This window comes from Phoca vitulina, unplaced genomic scaffold (genome assembly GCF_004348235.1).
Source record: "Phoca vitulina isolate PV1807 unplaced genomic scaffold, GSC_HSeal_1.0 scaffold51, whole genome shotgun sequence".
Classification (NCBI taxonomy): Eukaryota; Metazoa; Chordata; class Mammalia; order Carnivora; family Phocidae; genus Phoca; species Phoca vitulina.
Genome location: NW_022589754.1, coordinates 10,844,855 through 10,864,983, shown reverse-complemented (window position 1 = coordinate 10,864,983; position 20,129 = coordinate 10,844,855). Strand labels below are relative to the sequence as shown.

The window sequence follows — 20,129 nt, the reverse complement described above, 5'->3', positions numbered from 1 at the left end:
CTGGCACGCTGGAAAGGACTGCCATGATATATTTAATGTGCTAAATGGTAAAAATATGCAGCCAAGAATACTTTATCCAGTAAGGCTGTCATTCAGAATGGAAGGAGAGATAAAGAGCTTCGGTGGACAAACAAAATCTAAAGGAATTCATGAACACTAAACCAGCCCTGCAAGAAATATTAAAGGGGATCCTTTGAGCAGAGAGAGAACACAAAAGCAACGAAGACCCAAAAGGAACAGAGAAGAGATAATCTAAAGGAACACTGACATTACAAGTAATACAATGGTACTAAATTCATATCTTTCAATAGTTACTCTGAATGTAAATGGATTAAATGCTCCCATAAAAAGACACAGGGTATCAGAATGGCTAAAAAAAACCAAGACATATCGATATGTTGTCTTCAAGAGACTCATTTTAGACCCAAAGACACCCCCAGATTGAAAGTGAGGGGGTAGGAAACCATTTATCATGCTAATGGACATCAAAAGAAAGCTGAACCAGCAATTCTTATATCAGACAAGCTATGTTTTAAAACAAAGACTGTAATAAGAGATGAAGAAGGGCACTATATCATAATAAAAGGGTCTATTCAACAAGATCTAATAATTGTAAATATTTATGCACCTAACTTTGGAGTAACCAATTATATCAACCAATTAATAACCACATTAAAGAAACACAATGATAATAATATAGTAATAGTAGGGGACATTAACACACCACTCACAACAATGGACAGATCAACAAGGAAACAAGGGCCTTTGAATGACTCACTGGACAAGGTGTACTTCACAGATACATTCAGAACATTACTTCCTAAAGCAAACAGAATACACATTCTTCTTGAGTACACATGGAACATTGTCTAGAATAGATCACATATTGGGTGACAAGTCAGGCCTCAAGAGGTACCAAAAGATTGACATATACCATGCACATTGTTAGCTTTAAAGCTTTAAAACTTGAACTCAATCACAAGAGAAAATTTGGAAGGAACACAAATACATCCTACTAAAGAATGAATTGGTCAACCATGAAATTAAAGAATAATTTTAAAAATACATGGAAACAAATGAAAATGAAAACATGACAGTTCAGAAACTTTGGGATGCAGCAAAGTCAGTCCTAACAGGGAAGTATATTGCAATAGAGGCCTTTCTCAAGAAACAAGAAAAATCTCAAATACACAAGCTAACCTTACACATAAAGGACCTGGAAAAAGAACAGCAAATAAAGCCTAAATCCAGCAGAAGAGAAATAATAAAGATTAGAGCAGAAATCAATGACATAGAAATCAAAATAACAGTAGAACAGATCGACAAAACTAGGAGCTGGTTCTTTGAAAGAATTAACAAGATTGATAAACCCACAGCCAGATTCATCAAAAAGAAAAGAGAAAGGACCCAAATAAATAAAATCATCAATGAAAGAGGAGAAATCACAACCAACACTGAAGAAATACAAACAATTATGAGAGAATATTATGAGCAATTGTAAGCCAACAAATTAAGCAATCTGGAAGAAATGGATGCATTCCTAGAAGCAAATAAACTACCAAAACTGAAAAAGGAAGAAATAGAAAACCTGAAGAGACCCATAACCAGCAAAGAAATTGAATCAAGAGTCCAGGGCCAAGTGGCCTCACAGTGGAAATCTACCAAATATTTAAAGAAGAATTGATACCTATTTTTCTGAAGCTGTTTCAAAAAATAGAAATAGAAGGAAAACTTCCAAACTCATTCTATGAGGCCAGCATTACCTTGATCTCAAAACCAGACAACGACCCCACCAGAAAAGAGAATTATAGAACAATATCCCTGATGAGCATGAATGCAAGAATTCTCACTAACATACTAGTTAATAGGATCCAATAGGACATTAGAAGGTCCAATAGGACCAGGACCAAGTGGGATTTATTCCTGGGCTGCAAGTGTGGTTCAACATCCACAATTCAATCAATGTGATATATTACATTAATAAAAGAAAGGACAAGAACAGTATGATCCTCTTGATACATGCAGAAAAAGCATTTGACAAAATATAGCATCCTTTCTTGATAAAAACCCTCCACAAAGTAGGGATAGAGGGAACATAACTCAGCATCATAAAAGCCATATACAAAAGTCCCACAGCAAATATCATCGTCAATGGGGAAAAACAGAGTTTTTCCCCTAAGGTCAGGAACATGCAGGGATGTCCATTCTAATCACTGCTGTTCAACACAGTACTGGGAGTCCTGGCCTCAGCAATCAGACAACAAAAAGAAATAAAAGGCATTCAAATCAGCAAAGAAGTCAAATTTTCACTCATTACAGACATGATGCTCTATGTAGAAAACCCAAAAGACTCCACCAAAAAATTGTTAGAACTGATACAGGAATTCAGCAAAGTTGTGGGATATAAAATCAATGCACAGAAGTCAGTTGCATTTCCATACACTAACAATGAGGCAGAAGTAAGAGAAATTAAGGAATAGATCACATGTACAGTTGCACCAAAAATGATAAGATGAGTAGAAATAAACTTTACCAGAGAGGTAAAGGATCTGTACTCTAGAAACTACAGAACACTTATGAAAGAAATGGAGGAAGACAAAGAAATGGAAAAAAACATTCCATGCTCATGGATTGGAGGAATAAACATTGTGAAAATGTCTATGCTGCCCAGAGCAATCTACACATTCAATGCAATCCCTATCAAAATGCCATCAACATTTTTTACAGAGCTGGAACAAACAACCTTAAAATTTGTATGGAACTAGAAAAGACCCTGAATAGCCAAGCAGAGAAAGTCAATTATCATATGGTTTCACTTTTTTGTGTTATATAAGGAATAGCATGGAGGACATTAGGAGAAGGAAGGGAAAAGTGAAGGGGGTGATATCGGAGTGGGAGATGAACCATGAGAGACTATGGACTCTGAGAAACAAACTGAGGGTTTTAGAGGGGAGGGGGTGGGGGATGGGTTAGCCCAGTGATGGGTATTAAGGAGGGCACGTATTGCATGGAGCCCTGGGTGTTATACACAAACAATGAATCATGGAACACTACATCAAAAACTAATGATGTACTGTATGGTGACTAACATAACATAATAAAATAAAATTAAATTAAAAAAAAAAAAGAAAACCAAAGCTGGAGGCCTCACAATTCTGGACTTCAAGCTGTCTTACAAGGCTGTAATCAACAAGACATTATGACACTGAAACAAAAACAGAAAAATAGATCAATGGAACAGAAGAGAGAACCCAGAAACAGACTCTCAACACTATGGTCAACTACTCTTTGACAAATCAGGAAAGAATATCCAATGGAAAAAGACAGTCTCTTCAATAAATGGTACTGGGAAATTTGGACAGCCACATGTAGAAGAATGAAAGTGTACCATTTTCTTACACCATATACAAAGATAAACTCAAAATGGATGAAAGACCTCAATGAGAGACAGGAATCTATCAAAATCCTAGAGGAGAACAGAGGCAACAACCTCTTAGACCTCGGCCGCAGTAACTTCTTGCTAGACACGTTTCCAAAGGCAAGGGAAACAAAAGCAAAAGTGAACTACTGGGACTTCAAGATAAAAAGCTTCTGCACAGCAAAGGAAACAGTCTACAAAACTAAAAGGCAACCTATGGAACGGGAGAAGTTAGCTGCAAATGACATAACAGATAAAGGGATTGTATCCAAGATCTATAAAGGACTTACCAAACTTAACACCCAAAAAAACAAATAATCCAGTGAAGAAATGGGCAGAAGACATGAACAGACACTTCTCCAAAGAAGACATACAAATGGTTAACAGACACATGAAAAAGTGTTCAACATCACTAGCCATCAGGGAATTACAAATCAAAACCACAATGAGATACCACCTTACCAGTCAGAATGGCTAAAATTGACAAGACAGGGAACAACAAATGTTGGCAAGTATGTGGAGAAAGGGGAACGTTCTTACACTGTTGGTGGGAATGCAAGCTGGTACAGCCACTCTGGAAAACAGTATGGAGGTTCCTCAAGATGTTAAAAATAGAGCTACCCTATGACCCAGCAATTGCACTACTGGGTATTTACCCCAAAGATACAGATGTAGTGAAAAGAAGGAGCACATGCACCCCAATGTTCATAGCAGCAATGTCCACAATAACCAAACTGTATAAGGAGCCAAGATGTCCTTTGACAGATGAATGGATAAAGAAGATGTGGTTCATATATACAGTGGAATATTACTCAGCCATCAGAAAGGATGAATGCCTACCATTTACATCGACATGGATGGAACTTGAGGGGATTATGCTAAGTGAAATAAGTCAAGCAGAGAAAGACAATTATCATATGGTTTCACTCATATGTGGAACATAAGGAATAGTGTGGAGGACCACTGGGGAAGGTCGGGAAAACTGAATGGGAAGAAATCAGAGAGGGAGACAAACCATGAGAGACTCTGGACTCTGGGAAACAAACTGAGGATTACAAAAGGGAGGGGTTGGGGGTAGGCAGTAGCTGGGTGATGGGTATGAAGGAGGGTACGTGTTGTGATGAGAACTGGGTATTATACACAACTAATGAATCGCTGAACACAACATCAAAAACTAATAATGGGGGCACCTGGGTGGCTCAGTTGGTTGAGCAACTGCCTTTGGCTCAGGTCATGATCCTGGAGTCCCAGGATCGAGTCCTGCATCGGGTTCTCTACTGAGTGGGGAGTCCGCTTCTCCCTCTGACCCTCCCTCCTCGCATGTTCTCTCTCTATCTCATTCTCTCTCAAATAAATAAAATCTTTAAAAAAAAAAACTAATAATGTACTACATATTGGCTAACTGAACATAAGCAAACAAACAAACAAACAAATAAATAAATAAAAAGAAAGGATGACTACCGATCATTTGCATTAACATGGATGGAACTGGATGGGATTATGCTAAGTGAAATAAGTCAAGCAGAGAAAGACAATTATCATATGGCTTCACTCACATGAAGATCATAAGTAATAGTGTGGAGAACCACAGGGGAAGGGAGGGAAAACTGAATGGGAAGAAATCAGAGAGGGAGACTAACCATGAGGGACCCTGGACTCTGGGAAATAAACTGAAGGTTACAGAAAGGAGGTGGGTGGGGGCATGGGGTAAGAGGGTGATGGGTATTAAGGAGGGCACATGTTGTGATGAGCATTGGGGGTTATATGCAACTAATGAATCATTGAACACTACATCATAAACTAATGATGTACTATATGTTGGTTAACTGAAAATAATAAAAAATAAATAAATTCAAAATGATGTTTCTATTTAACTGATATATTATCTGACAGTGTTGTCACATGAGACTCAATAGGTTGAATTATTAACATCTATAAAGCTAAGAGAAATAGTTTCATCATATTTTAATTTACAGTTTTTCCAGTATATTTGGAGTATAGTCCTCCCTTCCTTGAGTCAAAAAACTCTACTGTGACATCAGCTTCAAGGTGAAAATGATTTTCAGCATCTTTAGAAATGGTTAGAGCAGTTATGAGTTTAGAAAATGATTCTTTGGGATGCCTGGGTGGCTCAGTCGGTTAAGCGTCTGCTTTTGGCTCAGGTCATGATCCCCAGGTCCTGGGATTGAGTCCCAAATTGGGTTCCCTGCTCAACAGTGAGTCTGCTTCTCCCTCTGCCTCTGCTCTTCCCCCCACTCGAACTCTCTCTCTCAAATAAATAAATAAAATCTTAAGAAAAAGAAAGTGATTCTTCTACTCTACCAATTGTAATCCAGTGATCCATCTCTTAAGTATAAGAAAAAAATAAGTAAAACTTTGTTTTAGCATTAATATTATTAAAATCTAAAATAAGTTTTAGATAAAATTAAAACATTTAGAAGTTTTAAAAAATTTATAAACTATAACTGTAAAACAAGAAAAATAAAATGTACATCATGTGTCTCCACAAAGGCATTAAGGAAACTCTAGAATTTTTAAATGGTGATTTGGTGAATAAAATTACAGAGATTTTTGCAGGTATAACAATAGATAGCCAGTACGAAGACAGAAGTAATGAGAACAAATGGAGTCGTTTGTAAAGTATGAACATACCCATATTTATGCCCTAGACACAAGAACATACCCATTAACTGTCAGAATAATAATGTCATCATATATAATATGGCTTTTAGGAAACAGTATATACTTGTTAGAAAATGAGAGTGAAAAAAGCAAGTGTCTTACTATAGTTATAAAAACCAATTTGGCCTCACAAACTCTAAAAGAATCTCAGGAACCCCCAAATTCCACTCTGAGAACCTTTGATCTAGACTTCCCACTTCCCAATATGACATGGAACCACTCAATCAATTTGTACATTTTTTTTTATTGGCAAGATGAAGAAAAACTAGACTGGGTGACCTTCTGTAATTGCTTAGAAATCTCAGATATGAAGGTGAATAATTAACAGAATAATTACTCATCAGCCCCTCCAGGTCTCCTCTTATTTCCCATTAGATCTTGCTTATTATTCAGTTGAAATTGGGTGATGTGACAACCCCAGTCAAAAATGAAATATTGGGAACAGAGAATTCACAGAAAAGCTCACCAGTACATTTTCTCTCCCAAAGCAACATACAGAATTCCCAGTACTTCCCTCCTTTTCACCTGCCAATCCAGTTTCTGGAATAGAAAAATCTACAGAAATACATTCCCAAGTGTCATGAACAATTAAAATATCTATTACTGTACTTTGGTATCCACAAAGGAAATACCTACAGAAGTTGCACAAAGAAAAAGAGAAAGGAATCAAAACCTAAGAGAATGGTTGAGTTTTGTTCTATCAACACAACAACAAAAATCGAACACAAAGACAGTAAGAGAAAAAAAAGAAGAATAAAATAACTACAAGACAAACAAAAAACCAGTTAACAAAATGGTGATAGTAAGTCCTTCCCTATCAATAATCACTTTATTTTTTAAGATTTTATTTATTTATTTGACAGAGAGAGAGAGCACGCAAAGCAGGGGGAGCAGCAGAGAGAGAGAGAGAGACAGAAGCAGGCTCTCTGCTGAGCAGGGAGCCCGATGTGGGACTGGAGCCCGATGTGGGGCTCGATCCCAGGGCCCTGGGATCATGACCGGAGCCGAAGGCAGATGCTTAACTGACTGAGCCACCCAGACACCCCTTTATCAATAATTACTTTAAATGAAAATGGAGTAAAATCCCCAATAAAAAGATACAGAATGGCTGAGTAGATTAAAAAACAAGATCCAACTATATTATGTCTACAAGAAACTCACTGTAGATTCAAGGACATACATAGACTGAAGGGAAAGGGAAGGAAAGAAATACCCCATGCAAATAGTAAGTAACCAAAATAGAGCAGGAGTGGCTATAATTATATCAGGCAAAGTAGACTTTAAGTCAAAAACCATCTCTAGAAACAAAGGTCAATATACAATGATAAAAGGATCAATTCAACGGGAAGATATAACAAAGGCAAATACATATGCATCAAACATCAGGGCATCTAAGTATATAAAGCAAATATGGATAGATCTGAAAGGAGAAGTTGACAGAAATGCAATAACTGTAGATTTCAGTACCCCTTTTCAATAATGGATATAACATCTAGACAGAAAATGAATAAAGAAATAGCTGACTTAACATCAAATGTACATAACAGACAGATATAGAACTTTTCACCTAATGGTAGAATACACATCCTTCTAAATGCACATAAAACATCTTCAGGATAGATCACACGTTATGTCATGAAACATCTCTTAATAAATTTAAGATCAAAGTCATACCAAGTATCTTTCCAACCACAATGGAATGAAACTAGAAATCAATAACAGCAAGAGTGGAAAAATCAAATACATGAAACTAAATGATATATACTTGAAAAATCAGTGGATTAAATAGGAAATCAAAAGGGAATTTAAATAATATCTTGAGACAAACCAAAATACAGCATACCAAAATGTATGGGATGCAGCAAAAGTGGTACTAAGGGAGAATTTTATAGTGATAAATGCCTACATTAAAAAAGAAAGATACCGGGCGCCTGGGTGGCTCAGTCATTAAGCGTCTGCCTTCGGCTCAGGTCATGATCCCAGGGTCCTGGGATCGAGTCCCACATCGGGCTCCCTGCTCAGCAGGAAGTCTACTTCTCCCTCTCCCACTCCCCCTGTTTGTGTTCCTGCTCTCACTATCTCTCTCTCTCTCAAATAAATAAATAAAATCTTTTAAAAAATAAATAAATAAAAAAGAAAAATACCTTATAAACAGCCCAACTTTATGCCTCAAGGAACTAGGAAAGAAGAATAAACTAAGCCCAAAGTTAGAAGAAGGAAGGAAAATCAGAAAGAATGGAAAAAAAAATAGAAAAAAATCAACAAAACTAAGAGTTGGGTTTTTAAAAAAATGAACAAAATAGACAAACTCTTAGACTAGGAAAAAAACAGAATTCTCAAATAAACAAAAGTAGACATAAAAGAGGAGACATTGCAATGAATGCCTGAGGAATAAAAATGACAATAAGGGACTATTATGAACAATTACATGTCAGCAAAATACATAATATAGAAGAAATGGATAAATTTCTAGAAACATACAACTTACCAAGACTGAATCAAGAAGAAATAGAAAGCATGAACAGACCAATAAGAAATAAGAGGACTGAAGTAGTAACTTAAAAAAAAAAAAACCCAACAAAGAATATCCCAGAACTAGATGGCTTCACAACTGAATTCTAACATACTTTAAAAGAATTAATACCAATCCTTCTCAAACTCTTCCAAAAAATAGTAAAAGGAATACTTCCAAACTCATTGTAGGAGGCCAGCATCACCCTGATACCAAAGTCAGAAAAGGAGTACAATAAAACTATAGGCCAATATCTCTGATGAACATAGATGCGAAAATCCTCAACAAAATACCAGCAGACTAAATTCAACAACACATTAAAAAGATTACACACCATGACCAAGTGAGATTTAACCCTGAGACACAAGGTTGGCTTAACATATTCAAATCAATCAACGTGATACACCCCATTAATAAAATAAAAGATAAAAAAAATATGATAATCTCAATAGATGTAGAAAAAGCATTTGGAAAATTCAATAATCATTCATGATAAAAACTCTCAACAAAATGGGTGTGAAAGGAACTTACCTCAACACAGTAGAAGCTATCTATGAAAGTCCCATAAATAACATAATCAATGGGGAAAAACAAAAATTTTACCTCTAAGATCTGGTTACAAGGCAAGGATGCCCATTTTCACCACTTCTATTCAACATAGTACTGGAAATACTAGCAAGAGCAATTAGACAACAAAAAGAAAAGCATCCAATTTTGAAAAGAAGTAAAAGTATCTGTTTGCAGATGACATGATCCTATATGTAGAAAACCCTAAAGACTTCAATTAAAAAAAAAAAAAACCTCTTATAACTAATAAGCAAATTCAGTAAAGTTGGGGGATATAAAGTCAACATGCAAAAATCAGTTGCATTTCTTTACACCAAAAGTGATCTAACCAAAAAGGAAATCAAGGAAACAATCCCATTTACAATAGCACAAAAAGAATACAATATTTAGGAATAAATTTAGCCAAGGTACACTGAAAACTAAAATATTGATGAAAGAAACTGAAGAAAGCACAACTAAACATAGATGCCCCATGTTTATGCAATGGAAGAATATTGTTACAATGTTCATACTACCCAAAGTGATCTATAGATTCAATGCAATCCATAACAAAATTCCAATGGCATTTTTTAAAGAAAAAGAACAAACCTAAATTTTGTATGGAACTACAAAAGACCCTGAATATTCAAAGCAATCTTAAGAAAGAAGAATAAAGTTGGAAGCATCATATTTCCTGATCTCAAATTATATTATGAATCTATAGTAATCAAAATAGTATGGTACTGGTATAAAAACAGACACATAGACCAATAGAACAGAATAGAGAGCCTGGAAATAAACCCAAGCATATATGGTAAATGAATTTTCAACAAGGGTGTTAAGAATATACAATGGAGAAAGGATAGTCTCTTCAAATGGTGCTGGGAAAACAGAATATCCACATACAGAAGAATAAAATTGGACCTGTATATTACCATACAAAATAATCAATTTAAGGTGGATTAAAGACTTAAATGTAAGATCTAAAACCATGAAACTCCTAGAAGAAAACATAAGGAGAAATCTCCTTGATATTGGTCTTGACAATAATTTTTTGGATACAACACCAAAAGCTTGGGCAACAAAAGCAAAAATAAACTAGTGGAACTACATCAAATGAATAAGCTTATGCATAACAAAGGAACTTTCCTGACTCAGGACATTGATGAAAGCAAATATATTGTATTATCTATGGCTTCAATTTTTTCATAATTTAATTTTTTCCTTAGCCCCTGATTTGCAAATAATTGCTTGGAAGTCTCCTGTGACTCTTAGAAACAAATCCCATAGGCTTGGTTAGCAAAACCATATTAAAACTGAACATAGAAGACACCAATTAGAATTAATTAGGCGAATTTACAAATATAAAACTTTCTTATCTTCCACAAATACATAGTGTAAGGAATCTTTGTAGTTCTTGGACCTGGCATTAAGATCCTAGGAGGCCAGATATGAAGAAGTAGTTCCCACATGACCTGATTAAGAGAAATTGTGAAAAAAGATTTAAACCACCATCTGAAAAACCTGGATTTTTGTTTTGTTTAGTTTTGAGCTTTATTGTCTTAGGACAGCTAAACTGTATAGACTAGTGATTGGATTAAAATATTAAATGTAATAAAACTCAAGAGAAGACATTAGATTGCTCATTTTAATTGATGTTCTCTCACCCTAGTCATTATGCACCCTAATTAGCTTTGCAGTATGATGCTGTCGGAATGGACTAAAAATAGAATCCTCCAGTGATTTCTCCTCATACCCTGACCACATCTTTGGAAACTCTCACCCATTAGGCTTGGGTTCTTCAATTTCCCTGGGTTCTTCAAATATGTTGAAGAGTTGAAGGAGCTGAGAACCACTTCTTTACTCCAACAAAACTGAAGATCCATTGGTTAGCTGAGATGTGGAACAGATACCACCTCTGCTTGGTGTCAGTTGGCTGACTCCGGGCTTGTTGCCCAACCTCTCTATACCACTATTTCATCATAGTTCTGAAGGCTAGATTTCTAAAATCAAGGTGTTAGCAGGGTCATCGTCCTTTCAAAACCTCGGGAGGAGAATTCTTTCTTGTCCCTTCCAGCTTCTGGTATCCCCAGGCATTCCTTGGCTTGTGGATGCAATCACCCCAATTTCTGCCTCTGTCATCACATGGCTGTGTTCTCCCTGTGTCCTCACATTTTCACATTTTTCCCCATACTATTTATTGAATGAATGATATTACTTACTATGAAATCTTTTCAATGAACCCTTATTACCAGGGCCTGAAATCTTTTCATTGTTAACCAGGAAGTTCATTCAAAATTGCTACCAAATCTGTATTAGAGCTGGTCATGTTAATCATCACTTTCATAGACCATTAACTCAAACATTAAAATGGCTACACAAATGGATGCAGAGAGCATACAAACAGTATTCTACAGGTTAAATGATACATTGATGAATTCCATGTGATCTTAAGATATGAAGAGGAATGTTAATATCTCTAAAACCGTAAAGAGGCATGACCATTTGAAATCAGTATGAAAGTTCCACTAAATTATACTTTTCACTTTTTCTTTTTCCTAAATCAGAGGGATTATGAGAAATGGCAGTACCTTAGGAAAACCAAACTCCTGAGCAGAAATATAATTTTTGAGGACATTCAGCAACAAATCTAGAAAGCTGTTCTTTTCATTTTTTTTGAGTGATCTGCTTAAGAAAGTCATCTCACCAGAGTTTTATCAGGAGTGGAAGTGAGCTGGGAGAACAACTGGCTCAACCAGGATTTATTTAGTCAATTCCTAATTATTCCATAATTGAAAATTTGATTCCCATATTATCAATGTCTAAACTTTCTTCTTCCTCTGGATTTTAGACCTGTGGTCATTTTTCTGCTCCCCCACTACCAGTAGGCTAAAGTGAGATAAAAGAAAGGATAATCAACCAATTTTCCTATGTTAATGAATATAGTTGGTGAGTAGGAAGGTGAAATGGGACTTAATAATTTATGGATTTCATGTATTTCTGAGAATTCCTGACCACCATGAAGATAGCTAACAGTTCATTGTTTTAGTGCCAGTTATTTATTATATAAATGAGTGTTAGGTACTGCATTAAAAGAAAAATAAACAGAAGGAAGGAGCATGCATGGCCAGGAAACTTGCAAGGTAAATTAAGGAGCCAAACATAGGAAAAATCAGAAACTTTCAGGACCGTGGAATATTTAGATACACTTTTTACAAAAAAGTTTGCTGATCCCTGAACTAAGGCATCTGAGATTTCCTCCAATTTTGATATTCCATACAACTATGAAATTATTAATTTAATAATGAATTTAATTTATAATAACTTATTAACTAATAACTTACAGTTCCATGTTTTGTATAATCTTGCAACTTCTAATTTATGCAGTGGCTTTTCTTTATAGACAACTTGGCGTCTAATATTACTAGTAGAAGGATTTGTTCTTCATGTTTCATGAGTACAGTTAAGGGCAGCATCTGTAGAGGGTTTACTTTTTTAAATCATCATCATTAAAAATATTTTAAGTGTGGTAAATGAACCTTTACAAATAGCAGTAGGAGACTCCGGTAATTAAAATCAGAAGAAAAACTGAGGATATTGATTTCTTATTTCATTGGCATGACTTCTTGGAATACAGAAGTAAAATAGTAGTAATATACTACAATGTCAACTATGAAAATTAATAAAAGGAAACCTCATTAAAATAGAGTCCAGAGGTTTAGCAGGGGGAGCTCTCATGCCACCACTCATACTCAACTGCAGACCAAGAGGAAAAGACAGACCTTGCAGGTGGATACTACTTTACTACACCAGCAAGAGGAAGGAAGACTTCCTCCTCCCTCAGCAACAGCACAGCCAATAAGAGACAGTCACAGCTCAGCCAATGAAAAGCTACTATACTTAGAACTCCCAATTTACTCCAATAAACTTTTTGTTTACAACAGCCTTCCAAACTTCCCAATTTCCTCTATAAAAGAGCACTTCTCTCCTTTGTTGGGTAGATTTGCCTATGGTTTTGTCATAGCTTGGTTGTCCTAGATTGGAATTCTCTGCTTTTCCTGAATAAACGCATCTTTTGCTGATAATAATAGGCAGTTTTATTTTTTAAGGTTAACATTACTTGGTAGCCTTCATAGGGGTCCAAAGAAAATCTCCAAATGACTCCAAGGTTGGGGGAACAAACAGATGCTGGTACCGAGCTGATTGTGCTGTTTTCTTGCTGACTCTGATGTTTGAGGGTAAGTTTTCTCCTGGATTTAAAGCACTATGCCTTGTGTCTGAGCTCTCCAGGCTTTATTTGGGATCTGTTTTAAGGCCTTGCTTTTTGTTTTTAACTGTAAGTGTACTCCTTGGCTTTCAGTCTCACTCCTTTTCAGAATCAGACTATTCCTGATGGAACTGTGCTAGCCTTTGGTCTGACTCCTTTTAGGAACCAGACTGTTCTTTTTGGAACTGTGCCAGTTGGAAGTGGGTAGGCCTTTGTCTGACTCCTTCTTAAGATTGGACTGTTTGGGTTGGTACTCTGCCTGTTGAAACTGCACTAGCCTTTGGTTGGGTCCTGCCTGGGACTGGACTATTCCTACTGGAACTGTGCTGGTCTTTGGTCTAATTCCTTCTGGAACCAGGCAGTTCCTGAAAAACCTCTTTTTTTTACAGGAATCCCAGTCATCAAAATGTTTTGAGTCCACCTCCCCTTTCTGAGACTTCAGCCAGTTTTATGGTTAAAATCTAAGGTCCCTTAGCATGCACATTTATAATTATGTGGACTAACTTAGTCAAAAGTGATTTCTCTTTTTTTTTACTTTTTTGTTTTTATTTAAATTTCAGTTAACATACAATGTCATATTAGTTATAGGTGTAAATTTAGTGGTTACACACTTACATACCACACCTGGTGCTCATCACAAGTGCACTCCCTAATCCCCATCACCTATTTAACCCATCCCCCACCCACCTTCCTCTGGTAACCATCAGTTTGTTCTTTATTGTTAAGAGTCTGTTTCCTGGTTTGCCTCTCTCTCTTTTTCCCTTTGCTCATTTGTTTTGTTTCTTAAATTCCACATATGAGTGAAATAATATGGTTGTCTTTCTCTGACTGACTTATTTCACTTAGCATAATACTCTCTAGCTCTATCCATGTCCTTGCAAATGGCAAGATTTCATTCTTTTTTATGGCTGAGTAATATTCCATTGCATATATATACCACAGCTTCTTTATCCATTCATTACTTGATGGGCATTGGGGCTCTTTCCATAATTTGGCTATTGTAGATAATGCTGCTACAAACTGGGGTGCATGTATTCCTTTGAATTAGTATTTTTGTGTTCTTTGGGTAAATACCTACTAGTGCAATTGCTGGATCATGGGGTAGTTCTATTTTTTTTTTTTTTAAAGATTTATTTATTTATTTGTGAGAGCGAGAATGAGAGAGAGAGAGTGTACATGAGTGGGGGGAGGGTCAGAGGGAGAAGCAGACTCCCCGCTGAGCAGGGAGCCTGATGCGGGACTCGATCCCGGGACTCCAGGATCATGACCTGAGCCGAAGGCAGTCGCTTAACCAACTGAGCCACCCAGGTGCCCGGGGGTAGTTCTATTTTTAACTTTTTGAGGAATCTCCATACTATTTTCCAGAGTGGCTGCACCAGTTTGCATTACCCCGAAGAAGGTTCCCCATTCTCCACATCCTCACCAACACCTGTTGTTTCTTGTGTTGTTCATTTTAGCCATTCTGACATGTGTGCAGTTATATCTCACTGTAGTTTTGATTCGTAATTTTTCCCTGATGATGAGTGATATTGAGTATCTTTTCATGTGTCTGTTGGCCATTTGGATGTCTTCTTTGGAAAAATGTCTATTCATGTCTTCTGCCCATTTTTTAACTGGATTATTTGTTTTTTGGGTGTTGAGTTTGATAAGTTCTTTATATATTTTGGATATGAACCCTTTATCAGATATGTCATTTGCAGCTATCTTCTCCCATTCCATATGTTGCCTCTTAGTTTTATTGATTGTTTCCTTCACTGTGCAGTTTTTTATTTTGATAAAGTCCCAATAGTTTATTTTTGTTTTTGTTTCCCTTGCCTCAGTAGACATACTAGCAAGAAGTTAGTATGGACAATGTCAAAGAGGTTACTGCCTGTGTTCTCTTCCAGGATTTTGATGGTTTCCTGTATCACATGTAGGTCTTTTATCCATTTTGAATTTATTTTTGTGTTTGGTGTAAGAAAGTGGTCCAGTTTCATTCTTCTGCATGTGGCTGTCCTGTTTTCCCCAACACCATTTGTTGAGGAGACTGTCTTTTTTCCATTGGATAGTCTTTCCTGCTTTGTCAAAGATTATTTGACCATATAATTCTGGGTCCATTTCTGGGTTCTCTATTCTGTTCCATTGATCTATGTGTCTATTTTTGTGGCAGTATCATACTATTTTGATCACTACAGCTTTGTAATATAAGTTGAAGTCTGGAATTGTGATACTTCCAGCTTTGCTTTTTTTTTTTTTTTTCAAGGTTGCTTTGACTATTCAGGGTCTTTGTGGTTCCATACAAATTTTAGGATTGTTTGTTCTTGCTCTGTGAAAAACACTGTTGGTATTTTTGTAAAGATTTTATTTATTTATTTATTTGAGAGAGAGGAGAGAGCGAGCATGAGTGGGGGGAGGGGCAGGGGAGAGGAAGTAGCAGACTCCCTGCTGAGCAAGGAGCTTATGTGGGGCTTGATCCCAAGACCCTGAGATCATGACCTGAGCTGAAGGCAGACGCTTAACCGACTGAGCCACTCAGGTGTCCCTATTGGTATTTTTCCCCCATTGGTATTTTGATAGAGATTGCTTTGGATAGTATAGACATTTTAACAATATTTGGTCTTCCAATCCATGAGCAGGGAATGTTTTTCCATTTCTTTGTGTCATCTTCAATTTCTTTCATCAGTGTTTTATAGTTTTTAGAATACAGGTCTTTTACCTCTTTGGTTAGGTTTAATCCTATGTATCTTATGGTTTTTGGTGAAATTGCAAAGGAGATTGATTCCTTGATTTCTCTTTCTGCTGCTTCATTATTAGGGTATAGAAATGCAACAGATTTCTATACTTTGATTTTGTATCCTGCAACTTTACTGAGTTCATGAATCAGTTCTAGCAATTTTTTTTTTGTGGAGTCTTTTAAACAAAAGCAATTTAGAAATTCAATTGACATTATGGAAAACTTCCGATCTCACCAAACTTGTTTCATTCAAAATCAAATTAGAAAACCATGGCTTCTCAAGAGAAAAGAAAAAAAAACTGAATGGGGTGCCAATTTTAAATGGTACCTTGCGGCTTCCAGATGTTTCACGATTCTAGGTTTCTTCTGCAAAATACCATTTCTAGGGCACCTGGGTGGCTCAGTCAGTTAGCATCTGCCTTCAGCTCAGGTCATGATCTCAGGGTTCTGGGATCAACCCCCACATCAGGCTCCCTGCTCAGCAGGGAGTCTGCTCTTCCCTCTCCTTCTGCCCCTCTCCCTGCTTGTGTGCTCTCTCTCTCATAAATAAATAAAATCTTTAAAAAATAAAAAAATACTGTTTCTAAATTAACTGAAGAAAACAATTGAAAGAAGTCAACATGACTTGTGAGGCCTCCTTTTTTCCCCTCCCCAATCTTCCTTGTAGACATGTGGTGGCCACATTGTGCTTGGGCTCTGCCTCTGGCACCATTTCCTATATTCTCTCTGCCAAACTTTCCTTGTCCTCTGATTCTTTCCCCACTCCTCTCCTGAACCTACTGAAACCTGCCTCTTTAAATAAATCTTCTGAGGATTGAAATAAATATCAGGTTTCTTATGTTCTCTGGAATAAGGGTGAATCGCAAACCATAGTTAGAGTTTCTTACAGTGACTGAGGGCCCCCATAGGTTTGCTAAAATTTTAGGGTAGCTATTTCAGCTTATCAACTTGGATTCTCAGATTTATATCAGTTAGTCCACATATTTGTTGTGAGGATCAGGCCAAACATTGAATGAAACTAGCCAGAAGGGAACATCCTGAAAGGGATTTAGAGAAACAAAGCCCTAACTTTTGACAAGATTCTAAATCACTCACTGGAAATCACAAAGCAATTACAGTAGCTTTTTCTAAGCCTGCTGATTGGAACAAAATTCAGGCTTGCACACAAAAGTCTCATGAACCTGTTCATGACTATTACAGTCAAATCCAAATTGTCTTTTAAAGAAAATTCTGGTCTCTCTTTAGATGTTAAAACCACCTGGGTAGCATTTAACTCTATGTTCATTAATGGGCTGAATCAGGATTATTCTCTTTTAGTTAAAAGGGCCTGCTCATTTACATCCTAGATGAGCCACCTAAAAGAAAGACCATTAAAATTCTCAATTTTTAACTTCAGCAAATGAAGGCCCCTAAACAAAACCAAAAGCCTTCTAGTTTATGGTATTATTGGAAAGAACCAAGACATTAAAAAAAAAAAAAAGATTGTTACAAATTTAAGTGCTCCAGGCACCTTGAGCCCTCTAACCAACCTTTCCAATGTCTTCCTAATTAACAATAATCGGGCTCTGAAGAACTACAGGGGTTCTTCCCAATGTTCCTTCTTAAATGGCTCAGAAAAAGCACTCTCCAGATTGGGAGTGAACCTCTCTCTTTGTCCTTATTGACACTGGAGCTACACTCTTGGTGCTTAACCCCACTGCTATAAAGCAGTCCCTGCCTTAGAGTACTAAGATTGTTCAAATAGTGGTGGTATCCAATAAACCTTAACAGATTCCTGTCTCATAACCTATTCCCTTCTGCCTAGGCCCTTTGAAGGATACTCACCCTTTTTCTTCTTAGTTCCTCCACCCCTATGCATTTATTGGGCCAAGATTTCATAGAAAATTATCACGCCAGAATTTTTCCCAAAAGGGGGAAACAATTCTATTATTTGACAGTAGTAACCAAAATAGCCAACCAGGGGAAATAAATGACCCTTCACCATCTTTTCTGTCCTCTGTCTCTGATGGCACTATAGCTTAATTTGGGGACACTGATCATTTATACCTATTAAATCAGCTACCATCCTCTTAATGGGCAAAATCCTCAATATCCTTCTGATATTGGCAGAATCAGTGGTGTACTTCCAAGATGCAAATAGATTGCTCAAAATCTCTCTCCAGAACTAATCAATGCTTATAAGTGAAGAAGACCTTCAGGGCATCAAGCCCATACTAGATTATAAGGCCCAGGGTCTGCATTAGTCCCTGTAACACCCCTATTTTACCCGTGAGAAAACCCAAGGCTGAGGATGGAGGTTTGTCTAGGAGCTCTGAATAATAAATAATATTGTTATCCCTCGGTACCCCATTGTTCCTAACCTCCATACACTAGTGATATCCATTACCACTGAAAGCAAATTTTTCACTGTAATCAACTTATGCAGTGCATTTTTAGTATTCCAGTTGATTAAGAGTAGCTGATATCTTTTTGCTTTCACTTGGGAAGAATGGAAATACACCTGGGCAGTAATGCTCCAGGGTTTCACAGAGAGTCCTTCTTACTTTTCACAAACCTTGCAAACTGATTTAAATGATAATAAAATTTTCTGTAGGCTCTACTTTGTTACAATATGCAGATAATTTGCTTCTCTGCTCCCCATTCTCAAACCTCTTCACAGGAAGACAGCATTCACCTGTTTAACTTTTGGCCATAAAGGACATAAAATCTCCAGAGAACAAATGCAGTTTACTCGACTCGACTCAGGTTAGATACTGAAGGCATCAGATCTCAAAACATGGACTACATTTGGATCCAGATGAAACCCCTCACACCTGCTTAATACTGACAGGTTAACTTTTGACTCCCCATGACAATTTAGAAATAACTCCTCTAACCAATGCACATTTTTCACGGTTTACTGATAGTTCTAATTTACAGAACAAAAATGGTAAATACTGTATTGGGTATGCTATTATAACTCCTTTTGAAGCGATTAAGATGGCACCTTTACAGTTTGGCTACTTCAGCCCAACAGGCTGAATTATACACCTTTACTCAAGCTTCTTGTACTTTAGCCAAAGGCAAAACTACAAACATTTATACCAATAGTTGGTGTGTCTTTGGGATAGCTCATGACTTTAAAATATTAACAATGAGATGTCCTTACCTTCAATGGGAACAATATTAAAAATGGTTCCTATGTCCAAACATTTATTTGATGTCATACTCTTGTCAGCTGCTCTGGCTATTAAGGTTCCTGGGCATTCCAGACTCCACATCCTGGAGGCCAAACTAATCCACCTCACTGATATTTCCAACAAAAGTATTGTTCTCAAGGATACCAATAGCCAAACTCTGGTCATTTTCCAAGGGTTATGTTCTCCCAAATTATAGGTTTTAGAAAAATTGTCAAGAGATACCCAACAATTGGCCCCAGAAAGGGAAAAAATGGAAATCTAATAATTGTTGGCTCAATACAAAGAGAACTCTGGTTTGGACCAAATAACAATCCAGTCTACCAGACATTCTAAAATTCCCACTATTTACAACTGTATATGCATTAAACCATTGATCTACTGACAAAATGATAGCATTTATGAACCAATATTGTGGGCAAAAGTTAATAAGGCTGCAAGAGGTGCCTACTTTGCTTGTCCCACCTGTCCAAACCACAATCCAGGGAAACCTGTTTGTACAAATGGATTTCACACAGCTTCTCCATCTCACGGATGTACATATGTTTTAGTCATGGTTTGTATGTTTTCTCATTGGACCTAAGCTTTCTCTTGTAGATAGGCCAATACCTCTTCTGTTAGAAAAGATTATCCCTACCTGGGGAACCCCTCTTGAACTTTATAGTTATTGGGGAACATATTTTACTGTGTTGTTTTGCCAGTGTTACAACACTTTCATTGTGCATACCATCCTCAATCCTCATAGTTAGTCACACTCACTAATGGCACTATTAAGACCTAATTGACAAAATTTGTAGAGACTCTCCAAAAACTTT

General features: G+C 36.8%; 1 pseudogene; it reads left to right on the top strand.

The window, feature by feature from the left end:
* The first annotated feature begins 12,281 nt into the window (after positions 1–12,281).
* The window catches only part of LOC116621851, a 28,449-nt pseudogene continuing 20,601 nt past the window's right edge, over positions 12,282–20,129 (top strand).